This window comes from Rosa rugosa, chromosome 4 (assembly GCF_958449725.1).
Source record: "Rosa rugosa chromosome 4, drRosRugo1.1, whole genome shotgun sequence".
In the NCBI taxonomy this organism is placed as follows: Eukaryota; Viridiplantae; Streptophyta; class Magnoliopsida; order Rosales; family Rosaceae; genus Rosa; species Rosa rugosa.
Genome location: NC_084823.1, coordinates 49,272,482 through 49,288,359, shown reverse-complemented (window position 1 = coordinate 49,288,359; position 15,878 = coordinate 49,272,482).

Genomic DNA, 15,878 nt, shown 5'->3' with positions numbered 1-15,878 from the left:
AATTATTATTATTTAGCAAACGAATTACATTTATACTTGCTTGTTCGTTGATTTTGTAATTCATTATTATCAAGTGATTATTAGATTTAAAAGAATCGTAACAAGTAAGAAACACATTGCACATTTTAACTCTCAATGAAATTTTAAATTTGATTGAGTTGATATCTAAACTTTATCAAGTAGTTCCCAAAAACTTTATACCTTTGACCTAGCCGCTCTCCTAAGGTTTCCTCGTTGATCTTTCGTCTTCGACAAAATTCTCAAATCTATGGCTGATGCCACAAATGACCTCGCAATTGTGTCATTCTCCAGTGCAATTTGAGTCGATCGGGGGCGTGCTGCAGTTGTCTTTTCCTTTTTTTTCTTCTCCTTCTGTTTGCTGGTAGCGGTGATGAAGGAGTTTTGACGGATCCAATTTTTGATATGATGTTGGCTCCTGCTGGGAGGATGGTGAGAGGTGCAATCGGTGAGCGCCTGACTGTTAGAACTCGTGTTGTCAACATCGATGGCGAGGATGACTGCATGGGTGCAAGTGGATGCGAGATCAACCGTGGCTGGTTTGCTAACGAACGCGAGGTAGCTTGTGGTGGTAATATTGGACGGTAGCTCGGGCGCACGATAGGGAAGGCCTTGCGGTAGTGCGGGCTTGTGGTGGCAGAGGCTGGTGGCCGGAAAGCTCTTCGAGGAGGTTATGGGGTGTCCAGCGTTTTCAACAACTTGGGCTTCATGCTCTTTTCCTGGGCTTAGTGTTTGGGCTGTAAGGGCTGCTAGGGCTTCTCTAGATTGGATTTTTGCCCATGTTTGGGGCTTTTAGGCTGGACTTTGGATGTTGGGCTGCTTGTGGACTAGGAATTGGGCTGAGATTGACTGAAGCTTATTATTTCCGCGGTTCTGATGAATGAAGATGGAGTGGAGGGTGTTATATCATTCTCTACTCCTTATGTTATTTGATTTTGATGTTTGGTCGCAGAGACCAATAGCTCTGAGGGTTTTTTATTCCTGCTTCGGAGTTCATAGGTTTTTGTTTGGAATAATGGTGCGTGGACTTTGTAAAAGGTGGATGTATTGGGAGTATGTTAGGTTCTTATTCTTGTTTAGAATAGAAGTCTTAGGGTACTCTGAGAAACAATTATTTCTCTCGACCCCATAAGAGTGTTTCGTTTTTGTACTGCTTGCTGAATCTATATAATAGGCTAACCTCTTTTGATAAAAAATAATAATAATAGTCTATCTCTGTATTAAAAATATTGCAAATCTCTTCTTGTAGAAGAACAATTGACCTCGTAAAGAGGAAAGTAATGAAACCATTACCGACACCTCATCATTTTATCTGTTTACTTTTACCATGATAGTTTCACTTTATGCTGTTACTTTGTTTGACCGAGTTGTCCAACTGCGCGTGGGGAACATCCATGATTTGCAACCCTAATCACTGTATTTCCATGTTTACCCCACGTTGCATGCCATCCAGGAACAACTTGCCTTGTTTAAATTAAATTGTTATCCAAAAAGATTATAATGGATGATCTGACGTGGAAGGGTAAGACCCGCCATTGGGTCTCCAACTCCCCAGCCAACTCAGGGTAGGCCATTTTTATAATAAACGCCCCTTCAGACCGAAAGGCCGCTTAGCTTAACTCACTCTGACCTGTACAGCTCGTTCTAATCCTCACCACCTCATTTCGTCCCCATCGCTAACCATTACGTGTCAAAACTCAAAAGCTTTGCCTTCACTACCAAAGCTCCCCAATTATACGCCACAATAATACCAACAATACCCGTACGTGGACCCACCACAAAGAACAAAACCTTTGGAATTCTCGGTATAATACCGATAAAGGTACATACGTATTGAGGTTGGAAGCGACTACCGCCACAAACGACACGTAAATTTTGGTGAGCCGCGGTGACAGTAAGGCATGTGCGCATTGTCGTTTTAGGCGTATATTGGTTTGTGTTTTTATTTAAAATAAAATAAAAATATGGTTCTTTCTTTGGAATTTGGATCATTTCAGTCTTCTAGGTTAACTAAAATCAGTGTTTATGTTATGGTTGGGAAATGAATAAAAATGATAGCGTGGTAGGAATGGTCGGATTTGTTTTTGGGCCACCTGAAAATCATTTTGTAATTTTACTAATTTAATTGATTTTTTTATTCAAATGAATAATCTAAATTGATTTACTATGTGTCACATGTATATTGATGTACATGAGCTGTGGAATAGCAGATCTATTTTGCCGCGTGACTTATGATGACTGGTGTCTTTCTTAAAAGCTCCCAAAAATCCAAAAAAAAAAAAAAAAAAAAAGCCTGGGGGAGGGGGGAAGAAGAAGGAGTTGGAGGAGGAGACAGTTATGTTCTGGCAAATGGGAATTACAAGGAGGAAGGAGACTAGGAAGCGATCAATCAATTATCAATGAGAGGCGGCTGGGTTGAAGGAGCTTTTTGCAATATTTAGACAGACTTTTTACATCAAACTGTAGGTTAATTCATATACTACTAATACATAATGACGTTTATCTATAATAATAGTAAAATTTTTGCCTTGACGATGATAGGATTTATGGAACATATGGAAGGGGTGGTCAAAATGGAAAAACGATGGTAATACGGAAATTTATAAACTCGAACGGGTTAGATATAAATCTATATGTACGCGTAGATTGAATATTTATTTGAAATGTAATATAGTAGAGTGTGATATGTGTTGAGTGTTTTTTATATTTTGAGTTTTGTTGAGTGGACTTTTTGCATGAAAGTACCAATTAACTCAAGTAGCCTATTTAGTACGTATACAATGAAGGTGTATGAAGAAAAGTAAAAGTTTCTTACCTTATAAAAGAATTTGTGGAATACAATATGAGGAAGTTCATATAGAATGATGGTCAAGAGATTAAGTCACATGGCAAATTAGAAGCTAGAACAAAGCTAGAGTTCTACCTATAATTCTATTGACGCGTTTTTCGCGCACACAAACTTCTATATATGTGACTGAATTTAAGCATATAGAGCAACTCCAACAGCTTCCCTATATTTTGATTTTTCTCTACTTTAGGGAAAAATGAGTCTCTTTTGCTCCAACAGATTCCCTATAATTATCCCTATTTTAGAGAAAGTGAGGAAAAATAAAACCAAATTCCCTATATTTACAGCAATTTCTAAAATTTAAGGAAGAATATGGAGATTTTAGAGATTGCTGTAAAATAGAGAATCTGTTGGAGTTGGAGAAGAAAAAAATGCTAAAACTTTGACTTTTGCTTTCCTATTATACAGAAATTATAGGGAAGTTATTCTGGAATTAAAAGAAAAAAATTTTATTTACGACAATTGCACGTGATCAATGCTTGACATATTTTCCTTGACATTATCTCGATTTAAGAAAAATGGTGCCGAGGGCAAACTCTACTAGGCTTAACCATTAATGCTAATCATCTTAAAAGAAAGGGATTAACTTCGAATCTTTAAGATGTATTTGAAGGGAAAGAATCCTCTCCTGAGCTCATTTTTTACCTGAGCTTCCTAAGCTTTTCTCTAGATAAGGACACATGGCTTTAATGAATCCAATGGTCTACAATGTTAGTTTATCCTTTTTTTTTTTTTTTTTTTTTTTTTTTTTTTTTTCTTTCTGTCTCTCATTCTTTTTCTTCTTCGAGAGAGGGATTGACATCATCGATCTGCTTCAGTCAATCAATAGGGATATAGGATCACTCTCTCTTTTTGGGTCTAGCTCTTTGATCCCCGATCTTCAAGAAGTATAATCATTTTCTGGGTTCGCGTCTGTTTGAGATCTGGTGGAGAATTGGATCAATTCAAGAGGGTTGAATTGGGTTTTATGGATTTGAAGAACTGACCTTTTAGATGAAATCAAATATATTTCTTTGATTGGGTCTGCTCTCTTTTTGTTTCATCTTTATCTCTTATATTGTCTTGGGAAGCTTGCACAATTGAGATAAGATATCTTCTCATTACCCCTCTCTCCTTTCTATACTGCTGCATTTCCGTTAACATCCAAGAATGAGAGGATACAATTGATATCAAACCCATCTTCTTTTGTCCATCCTCTCCAGCCTTCGTACCCATCCTGAACTCAATCTTTGATATTTTTTTGTTTTGTTTTGAATTTTTGCTTAGATGCTCAAATTATTGTTGAAGTGTATCCATGGAAGCTAAAAGAACTTGTACATGACTATCAATTATTTGAACGGAAATGCAAGAGCATAGAAACGGGAAAGAGGTAAAGAGAAGATGAGAAGAGGAGAGAATTTTCAAAGATCAGATGAGAGAGAAGGTGTTGAGTTTGTCGATTCAAGAGAAAAAGTTAAAGACAGGAGTAAGATTGGAACGAAGAAAATATTGAAGTATCTGCAAATCATTGGATCTAATAATTACCACGTATCGTCATCTCCTTCAAAGCTTAAGTAGGTTAGGAGAGAGCTTAGCTTAGGAGAGGATCCTCTCACGTGTTTGAAACCTCAAACATATCTCACTGTGACGAGAGACTGAGATTGAGTTCGTTGCTACTTGCTAGTCACCATATATAGATGATTAGTTTCCTATATCATCATATTAGGAATGTTCATCGTTTTCCTAGTCACCATAAACTAAGTAGCAATAAGTTAGATATTCTCATCTATCCTTGACCTTCATTTGATATTGCTTGGTATGATAACCACCACCCATAAGTAAACTCCACCACTAGGAAAAACAGTATTTCAAACTATCTGATAGCAAGGAAGATCTGAAATACCTTTGTGCACAAACCTAAACATCTCCATTGTTTCAAATACAATTTGGACAGGCCTTTAATATTTGGTTGTATATCAGAGTTGGTTGTATATCGGAGCAATCATTGGTCCGAGTGTCCGACAATGGATGCGATGGCATCATATCGTCTCTTTACCTGAGGTGGGTGGCATAACCAAAAGTTGGTTGTAAGTGATGAGGCGGCGACAAAGGTTGCCGGTAACAAATTCATAGTTGTTTATGGAACTGGCCTAGTAATACTTTAACGAATGGAATGGGCTCAAAATTTGGGCTTTTGCAATATAAAAGTTAAAACATAAACCCTAATTTTCAGGAGCGGAGAGAAAGGAATCATGGTGAAGTCGTACCTGCGATACGAGCAGGGTGCCGCCTTCGGCGTCATAGTTTCTGGCAACCAAACATTGCCTACGACGGTTCCGGGAAGCACCTTTTTTCCCCGGGCCTGGAAAAGGTGGGCGTCTGGAACGTGCGACAAGGCATTTGCGTCAAAACCCTAACTCCTGCTGTTGGATATTCTCCGGGGCCAGTCACCTCCATCGCAGTCTCGCCTTCTTCTTCTCTGATAGTTACCGGGTATGGACATGGTAGCATTAGAATTTGGGACTCCCACAATAAAATATGTGAGACCATATTCAACGGTCATAGGGGGGCCTTATGGTACAACAAGATTGGAGATAGGCTGGTTTCTGGAGGCCAAGATAAGGACATTATATTGTGGGATGTGTGGAGGGCCGAGGGCAGCTATCGCCTTCGTGGGCATGGCAATCAGGTCACTGACCTCGTCTTCTTGGACTCTTGTAAGAAACTCGTTAGTTCCTCAAAAGACAAATTTTTGAAGGTCTGGGATCTTGAAACTCCTCCCATTGCATGCAGACAATAAGTGACCATCATAGTGAAATTTGGTCCATAGATACCGATCCAGAAGAAAGATATTTGGTTTCTGGCTTTGCTGACTTGGAACTTAGGTTTTACACAATTAAACATGACCTTGAAGCTTGCCATGAAACAGAAATTGCAAACTGTGGAGATGATAAATGGCAAGTTTTGAAGCTCTTTGGTGAATATCAGCGAAAAATGCAAGAACAAGTCCGGAAATTTGCTGGCATATCAAGAGGCAGGAAAGGCAATACATATATTCAACGTACTGGATGAAGCTGAATCTAACCGTAAAGCAAACCGCAGGATTCACCGGATCTAAAAGAAAAAGTCTGCCCAAGAGGTGACTGTTTGTACCCACATTTGCATGTCCACTCAGACATAGCTAATGTGCATAGTTAGATTGATTTCTAATTACAATGAGCCGCTCAAAAGGTAATTGGGGGCCGATAGATAGAAATATTGGCCAATGAATAATTGGACGATTCATTTTGGTCCAAGACAAGTCACATAAAAACTAAGGCCAATGGGAAGTTTCGAAAGTTAGGCCATTGGTTATCGGCCGGCTCGTAGTCGTCAATTTAAAAAGAAACTTATTGTCTAAAAGCCCATCGGTCGATTGTTCAAGTCCCTCTAGTCAGTTTCCAACTCGAACTCAACTTAGAAAGATAATAGCCGATGTAGTTAGTAGTCCAACCAAATTGAAGTTCGTTGCCGATGAAGAGAGTTCAATCCAAGATAGTCTTCTTCAAGATTAATTGCAGCCGTTGATGACGACCATCAGAGCCGATCCAGATAGAGTCCAGCGTCAAGTCAGCCAACAATAAGTATTGAAGCCAAAGCAAGATAGAGTCAATGAGCCAAAAGGAGGCCGAATTCCACTCAACTTCAAAGAGCCAAGAGATCAGTTCAAGTCACAGAGCAGCCAATATAAATAGAAACATCGACATAAGACATTACACACACAACTCCAGAAACTCAAGCCATCAAGCTTTTCTTATTTTCGTATTACCTTTTGCTTAGGTAGAAGTTCCGTCTGTTTCCCTAGTTTATTTGCTCTGCTAGTTACAATTTCAGTTACTTTACCTTTCTTGTAGCCTAGTATCGATTTTGAATTATTTTCATTGTTCTCTTTCAAGCAATAGTTAATAATTTTCGGTTTGCTTCGTTTATTTGTTTAGCCATTCTATATTTCAGTTTACTAGTCTTGTCTTTAATCTGCTTTCTATTTCCTTATTGTCTTTATGCTTTACTTGTTTGATCATGTTATTTATTGTTCGTAGTCGCATAGTAGCTATTAATCTTGAAGATTTCATTCGTTACGAGTTCACCTTTACAGTTACTTGTTATTATTTGGATCCAATTGACTTAAGCCCTGTGACCAGACAATTCATATTCACTCACACTCTCACAACCACACCCAATTCACCCGACCTTCAGCCATCAAGTCCTTGACCCAAAGGCAGCGAACTATCGGCCGAGAATCAGTTCCTTCCTCGGCCAACAATTGCTTGATAAGTCAGAACTACATCTACTACAACTACAATTGCACACTTGGCCTTCTGGCCGTGTGCTGGCATGCCCCGCAATCTACTCACCAAGAAGGACATTTGTTCCTTGATCTCTCAGCTTTCTGGCCGAGGTGATTTTCAGAGGCAACATCTTTTGGCACGCCCAGTGGGACACAAGATTACTATTTTCTTAGTAAGGTTGAATGCAAGGGAAGGAGGTTAGTCAACAAAAACAAGACAACCCGTACAGTGTAAACAGTGGAAAGAAGTGTCTTTAGTGTGGAGAGTCTGGACATAATTCAACTTTTTGTCCATCACGGCCGAAGCTCGATCTTACTCCAATCAGAATGTCACTTGAGTCAAGTGGGAATGGGACTTCAGATTCTTCATCGGCAGAGCAATCAGCCGATGAACGTAGAGCTCAAGAAGCAGCAAAGACTGCAGCAGCCGAATTAGCCGCAAGGCAGGAGGTACACAAGCAGCGGCAGCCGACGCCGCTGCAAGGCAAGAAGACATGAGACGAGTGGCCACTGAAGCAGCTTTGGCCAGACAATCTACTGAAAGTTCGTCTAGAGGCTCACCACTAAATGCTTTTCAGGGTGCTTCAAATAGCGTGACCACTCCCGGCGCTATCATATATGCAGCTCGAGATGGAAGAGTCAGAGATACTGTGGAAGCTGACTATTTAGAACCGGCTGGAGTGTCAGCCGAGTATATGTATAAAGTATTGAATGAAGTTTTTAAATTGCAGACGAATGAACTCGCTGCCCGAGGAGAAATCAACAATAGAACGTTGGTAGATCAGTTAGCCAATGTTTTGGGAGAGAATACTAACCGATCAATTGGAGGATTGCAAACGTCTCTTGAGCAGTTGAACCAAACAATGGCGGCTATGGTGAATGGTCAGAACACTTTGCAAACCTTGTTGATACAAAATCAACAAGGCCAACTCAACCAAGCACTTCAGCCTCCATGGCAGCAAGCTCATGCTTATGTTCCACAGCCACATGCTCAGTTTCCTATTGGTGGACAGCCATTTCAAGCTCAACCCCAATTTGGAATGGCCAATAATTATGTGCAACAGCCGATAAATAACAACGGTTTAGGAGGACAAAATCCACCTAGGAATGGGTTGACAGTCGAAGAAATTAGGAGAATCTGTGAAGAAACTATAGGGCCGGCTCCTAGAAGAACGGTCAGGCCGAGATACACCAAACCATATCCGGAAAGGGTTGAAAACAGAGATTATCCGAGGGGATTCAAATTTCCTGACTTTCCTCTCTTCAGTGGAGATGATTACCAATCAACTATAGCACATATTTCTCTGTTCACAGCACGGTGTGCCGAACACTCTAGAGATGATGACTTGAAGCTGAAGTGGTTTGAAAACTCATTGACTGGCCCTGCACATGCGTGGTTCGTTAACTTGGCACCTAATTCTATTCAAAACTGGGCCGACATGGAAAGAGCTTTCCATGAGCAATTCTATCGAGCTGAACCAGAAGTCACAATTGCCGATTTGGCAAAGATGTATCAGGAAGCACATGAATCAGCCCAAGATTTCTTAGACAGATTTAAGGCCGCAAGAAACAAGTGCAGAGTTAATTTGGGAGAGCTAGAGTTTGTCCGGATAGCTCAACAAGGTCTAAATTACGAGTTGCGCAAGAAGTATGAAGGAGTTGATATTAGGGACATCTTTGAGTTAACCACTAGCGTGGCTAGATATGAGGCAATCATCAGAGAGGAGACACAAGCTAGATCAGCCTCAAAGGGAACTTATTATAAGAATCCTACTGTTCATGCGATAGAGGCCAATTTCGAAGGTTTGAAGGTCGAGGAAGAAGATTCAGCTGATATCAATGCTGCCGAATTGTTTATAAACAAGCCAGTAGTTTGTAAAGCCCTTGCAAAGCCAACAAACCCAATCAAGGATAAACCTCAGCCGATAACCTATCATACCAAAGATGGCACACCTTTAAGATTGACACCTACCCGCACTTACACTTTTGATATCACAAAGGCTGACATAATTTTTGATCAACTTCTTGCTGAGAAAGTAATTAAATTGCCAAACGGCCATGTTATACCTAAGGCCGATGAAATTAGAAATAAGTCTTATTGTAAATTTCACAATTCATGGAAGCATTCTACTAATAATTGTGTGGTTTACCGTGATGCTTTGCAGGATCTCATCGAGAAAGGAAAGCTGAAATTCCCCGAGACGAGCAAACCGGCTCAGCTTGTCGATACCGACCCTTTTCCAGTCAACATGGTGTACGTCAACTTCCCAAGAGGTCACAGGAGGAATTGGCCAAATATGAACTTGTCTGATCCTAGGGCCCGTAGGAGGTATATGTTTCGTGACCAGAGGAGGGAGCCAGTTTATGATAGTCAGGATGAGGATGCATATGATATGACAATGCCACCGGCTTTGAAGGCCTCATCGTCCTCTACTTCAAAAGCACCGCCGGCCAGTGCTGTGATTCTGTGCAGCCGTTGCAACTGTGAGGTAACCCTCAGTAATCTTATGCAAATCAAGAACCAAGAATTAGCTACTGATCAACAGGTAAAGCCAGAGTTAAAAGCTCCAACTAATTGTGAAGAAAGTAAGAAAAGAGATACAGGAAAGAAACATGCTGGCAATGACTTGGAGACTCCTACGGCCAATTCGGCCGAGGATGAAGTACTTAAGCTTTTTGGCCCTCACAGTCCCAAGGGATTTTATCAGGGACAGTAAACTTCCCAAAGTGTTTTTAAGAGAATAAAGGAATCTGAAAACGCCGAAAGCGGACGACTTTCGATAAGGAGGAGGTTGACTTTTGAGGATGATGATCTAGAGGGGAATTTTGCTGACGGTTTCAATGGCCGACGACGATCAGGTTTTGACCAAGATGATCGATTTTATGACCAAGATTACTTTGCTAGAAATAGAGGCCGTAGACCTTATCGGACATATCGGCCACCAGTAACTCACGACAATAGGTGGTATGGCCGAGCGGCCAGAGATCAACCATTTTCCCCTTTGACAAAAACTCAAAAGAGACGCATGCAAAGGGAAGTGGCAGCTGCAAGGCAACAAGGGTCTGAAGGGCAGGAAATCAAACGCTCAACTGAAGCCGATAACAGAGAAGCTCCCATAATAAGAGAGGATTTTCATAAGGAATCAGGAGAAACTATGGAACTTGAGACCATCGGTGACCAGTTTGAGAATGTTCTTAGCTTTCCAAAGCTACCTCATCTGCGGTTTACTGAAGGAGGGGTTAAGATCTTCAAACATCTCAACCCTCCATTTAAGTTGGCTGAATTAGAAATAATGAGAAAGTTCCATCAGAAACATTCAGCCCTTGCAGTCTATGGGCTTCCGAGGAGTCAAAATTATATTCTCAATACAATAATAGCAAATTCTGATGCAGATCATGCTCTGATTCGGCAGGGTTTCCATAGCCGATTCATTACTCCTGGTTTGAAAGCCTTGTATCAAGCACATCGCAAAGGAATCCAAAAGAAGGATATCGTCGCTCAAATTCCAGTTTCAGAAGCCGACTTTCATTTCCTTAGATGTTTTCATAGAAGTCACTCGACTGAGGAAACCTATGGCATAACGCCAGAAGAGGTCCAGCTCGCAAGAGAACTAGATGATTATTTAGAAAAGAAAGACTTCGCAACTGAAGAGCAAGCGAAGGCCGATGCCAAAGCTAAGGATATTGAACAACAGAAAGAGATCCAGAAGGCGGCTAGGGATAAGACGCCAATTGGGAAAATCTCCACCATAAGAGTACTGAGAGGACAGGATCCGCCGTTCTCAAATCAAGATCTGGGGATGATGAAGAAATATCATAGGATGTATTCAGCATTGGCCACTTATGGCCTAACTGAGGAGGAAAGCGCGATGATGAAGATGTTGGAAACGGATCTGTCTTCTGAGTCTTACCTTATCACTGAGGATTCTAGCATCGGCTTAAAGATCAGTTATCAGGCTATGATGGAGAACTGTAAGATGGAAGCCAACACTGATAACTTGCCCATTTCCGATTCTGACCTTGCTTACCTTCGCACGTACCATAAACAACATCCGGCTGCTGAGATATATGGATTCACATCCGCCGAGAGCAAATTTTTGGACAACTTGTCCAAATACCTGCGGGCTCGTGCAATTGAATGGCAAGCTGAGACAGAAAAGGCATCCACCAAGCTGACAACTGGGGCCATTGAAGAATTAAAGAAAGAGCAAGCTAGTCTCAATCAGCATTTGAAGGATGAGGAAATGGTAGAAGGTGCTGCCACGAACAATGGCAAGCAAGACGATTTTGGAGACGAAGGTGATGAGGAAGTCGATTATGGGGAAGAGGAGGAACAAGGTGACTATGATAATGAAACTGGAATCGACTACGACATAGGAGATGACACAGCTTTTGATATAGAAAACTTATCCCCATTTTACAAGGACGAGGCCGCTTTTGGAAAAGGAGAAGGTAATACAATGGACATCAACATGGTTTATGTCCTACCTTCAGAACTCAAAGCTCAACCAGGTCAGTCAAATGAACTGATCGGCGACTTTGTTGCCGATCAACAACCTCGATTTGAGATTGATGAAGTCGATGCCCAGTTGAAGGAAGAAGACGGCCGTGTGGTACTCACAAAACCAACGGCCAAAATGGCTCAACATTTGAAGCCGTTATACATCACGGCTTACATAGAGGGATATCAAATAACGAAAGTTTTGGTGGACAATGGTGCAGCAGTTAATGTGTTACCTACAGCCGTCATGAAGAAATTACGCAGAACTGAATCCGATTTACTCCCTTCAGACATTACAGTGAGCAACTTCTCTGGAGGTAAGAGTAGGCCAAGAGGTATCCTCCCACTCAATGTCACCGTGGGGGAAAAGACAAACATGACGGCTTTCTTCGTGGTCGATTCATCTGCTCATTACAATGCATTGCTTGGCCGCGATTGGATTCACCAAAACATGTGTGTACCTTCTTCCCTGCATCAAGTTCTGATCTTCTGGCATGGCGACAAAATTGAAGTCATTCCAGCAGACAATAACCCATTTCAGGCATCCACCAATGTAGTGGAAGCAAGGTTTTACGAGGATGATATTGGTTACTTCACTTTCAGTGGACGAGATAGCAATGGCCGACCTACTCAAGTTACGGCCCAGAAAATTGTCAACCTAGGGAATGAGGATGTTTTGCAAGATGCAGAGCATCCAATCCTGGTTGACCTCTTCAAGGACAATATCAATGTCTAGAGACCCAAGGTCTCTAGAAAGAAAGGCCGCAGTCCGATCTATTTTAGGACGTTTGCTGGCCTATTGGGCCGACAGGACTACCAAGTCTAACTCGGCCATCAACTTGATGGAATATATTACAGAACAACAGGAAGAAGAACTGCAGTTGGAAGATATCGGCCCAGCCCCAGCAGAATTAGAAGATACTGAAGCCAAAACTCAAGAAATATTATCCCACAATGCGGAAAGCGTGAGCTACTGAGTTATGGTGTGACCAAGTCGGCCACTAGCTTATAATGTGTATATGTTTAGGCCGCCTTGATTTTGGTCGATGCAGTTAAGCCAACAAGATTATTACTTTTATCAGTTTGTTTGCTTGACCATTGTGCTTCGTTTGTACTTCCTACTACAAGATATAATCTATACATGACACAACAATGTTTATGATAAGTTACCGGCAAGCAAATAATTAGTTTTTCATCGGCCCATAAAATTCAAATGTTTACAAAAACCGGCCAACGGCCGACAATAGAGCCACATACATCAATCATCATTACTCGGCTAATAAGACTTTCAGAGCTCCCAAGGTTCCACCAGTGTCCTGAGGGTCATTCTCAAGTTGCAAATGCGCGTCTGGTAATACTTTTTTGTTTGCCTTCATAATTGTCTTCTCTAGTCCTTTTCGCAGCCATCGCTTGGCCGACCCAATCCTACAAGTTATATAGCATCATTGGTTAGCACATCATGTTACTCAGTGTACATCAAGTTTCTCGTTATTCGGTGCTATGTGCTATTCGCCGAAAACCAAGAAACTTGGGGGGGCAAAGGCATATTACATGCATATGAGCCAAGATATTGTCGTTTAAAAAAAAAAAAAAAGGATCAAAGAGGGAAACGGGTAGTTGGCTACCAACTTTTCATTTTGAGTTGGCTGCCAACTTTTCATTTTGAGTTGGCTGCCAACTTTCTTTTTGTGTTGGCTGCCAACTTTTCATTTTGTGTTGGCTGCCAACTTTCTTTTTGTGCTAGCTGCCAACTTTTCATTTTTGTGTTGGCTGCCAACTTTTCATTTTTGAGTTGGCTGCCACTTTCATTTTGTGTTGGCTGCCAACTTTCTTTTTGTGTTGGCTGCCAACTTTTCATTTTTGTGTTGGCTGCCAACTTTTCATTTATGTGTTGGCTGCCAACTTTCATTTTGTGTTGGCTGCCAACTTTCATTTTGGGTTGGCTCCCTTTCTTTTAAGTTGGCTGACTTGAATTTCCTCATGCATTTGGCCAACTTAAAAATGTGAACTCCCTTGTTGGCTTACTCTTCCTCACTTGGGCTCATTGGCCAACCTAAGGTTTTTCATGTGTTGGCTTACTCCTCCTTACTTTGGCCAACTTGAAAATTGTTGGCCAAGTTGATTTTTTTTTTCTTCATGTGTTGGCTTACCTAAAATAGCTTTGTTGGCTTCCTTGAAATTTTTCATGTGTTGGCTCCCACTAGCCACTCATTTAATGGCCAACTTCAGGTTTTTCATGTGTTGGCCAACATGAGCTACAAATTGGCTTTCCAGTGATATGTTTTGTTTGTTGGCTGATATTTAGCATTTTTCACTTGTTGGCTTCCATGAGCCACTCTCACTTGTTGGCCAACTCCAGTTCTATCAATCGGCTAAACTCGAGTACGTTATTTGTTGGCCTTCATTAGCCGATTTGCCTCTTCATTCTTCTGTTGGCCGATTTGATTAATGTTTATTGGCTTACATGCATCCATTGAGTTGTTGGCCACCATGAGGCATATTCACTTGTTGTCCTACTCAAACTTGTTTATTGGCTTACTCACAAACCGCTCACTTCGAATATCATTTTGTTCAGTTACTTGCTTAGGCCAATTTAGTCGATTTTCCGAAATATCATTCGAACAAGAAAATACATTCTAGCCATCAGGGAGGTCATGTGGGACATATTTACATGAGTTTTCGGAAGTCGATTAGGGGGCCGAGTTGACTCAAATTTCTCAACCACTCGGAGATATTCGCCGATGCTTAAGAAACTTGGGGGGGCAATGTTTGTACCCACATTTGCATGTCCACTCAGACATAGCTAATGTGCATAGTTAGATTGATTTCTAATTACAATGAGCCGCTCAAAAGGTAATTGGGGGCCGATAGATAGAAATATTGGCCAATGAATAATTGGACGATTCATTTTGGTCCAAGACAAGTCACATAAAAACTAAGGCCAATGGGAAGTTTCGAAAGTTAGGCCATTGGTTATCGGCCGGCTCGTAGTCGTCAATTTAAAAAGAAACTTATTGTCTAAAAGCCCATCGGTCGATTGTTCAAGTCCCTCTAGTCAGTTTCCAACTCGAACTCAACTTAGAAAGATAATAGCCGATGTAGTTAGTAGTCCAACCAAATTGAAGTTCGTTGCCGATGAAGAGAGTTCAATCCAAGATAGTCTTCTTCAAGATTAATTGCAGCCGTTGATGACGACCATCAGAGCCGATCCAGATAGAGTCCAGCGTCAAGTCAGCCAACAATAAGTATTGAAGCCAAAGCAAGATAGAGTCAATGAGCCAAAAGGAGGCCGAATTCCACTCAACTTCAAAGAGCCAAGAGATCAGTTCAAGTCACAGAGCAGCCAATATAAATAGAAACATCGACATAAGACATTACACACACAACTCCAGAAACTCAAGCCATCAAGCTTTTCTTATTTTCGTATTACCTTTTGCTTAGGTAGAAGTTCCGTCTGTTTCCCTAGTTTATTTGCTCTGCTAGTTACAATTTCAGTTACTTTACCTTTCTTGTAGCCTAGTATCGATTTTGAATTATTTTCATTGTTCTCTTTCAAGCAATAGTTAATAATTTTCGGTTTGCTTCGTTTATTTGTTTAGCCATTCTATATTTCAGTTTACTAGTCTTGTCTTTAATCTGCTTTCTATTTCCTTATTGTCTTTATGCTTTACTTGTTTGATCATGTTATTTATTGTTCGTAGTCGCATAGTAGCTATTAATCTTGAAGATTTCATTCGTTACGAGTTCACCTTTACAGTTACTTGTTATTATTTGGATCCAATTGACTTAAGCCCTGTGACCAGACAATTCATATTCACTCACACTCTCACAACCACACCCAATTCACCCGACCTTCAGCCACCAAGTCCTTGATCCAAAGGCAGCGAACTATCGGCCGAGAATCAGTTCCTTCCTCGGCCAACAATTGCTTGATAAGTCAGAACTACATCTACTACAACTACAATTGCACACTTGGCCTTCTGGCCGTGTGCTGGCACGCCCCGCAATCTACTCACCAAGAAGGACATTTGTTCCTTGATCTCTCAGCTTTCTGGCCGAGGTGATTTTCAGAGGCAACAGTGACGAAAGATGATGGAGCTGGAGAAGAGGGAAAGATGGTCTCCGAAGTCTTTCAACATTTCCAAACTATTCGACCTGGCAAAAAGATATGTTCCATCTCTTTTTGTCCAAACCCTCCCAAGACT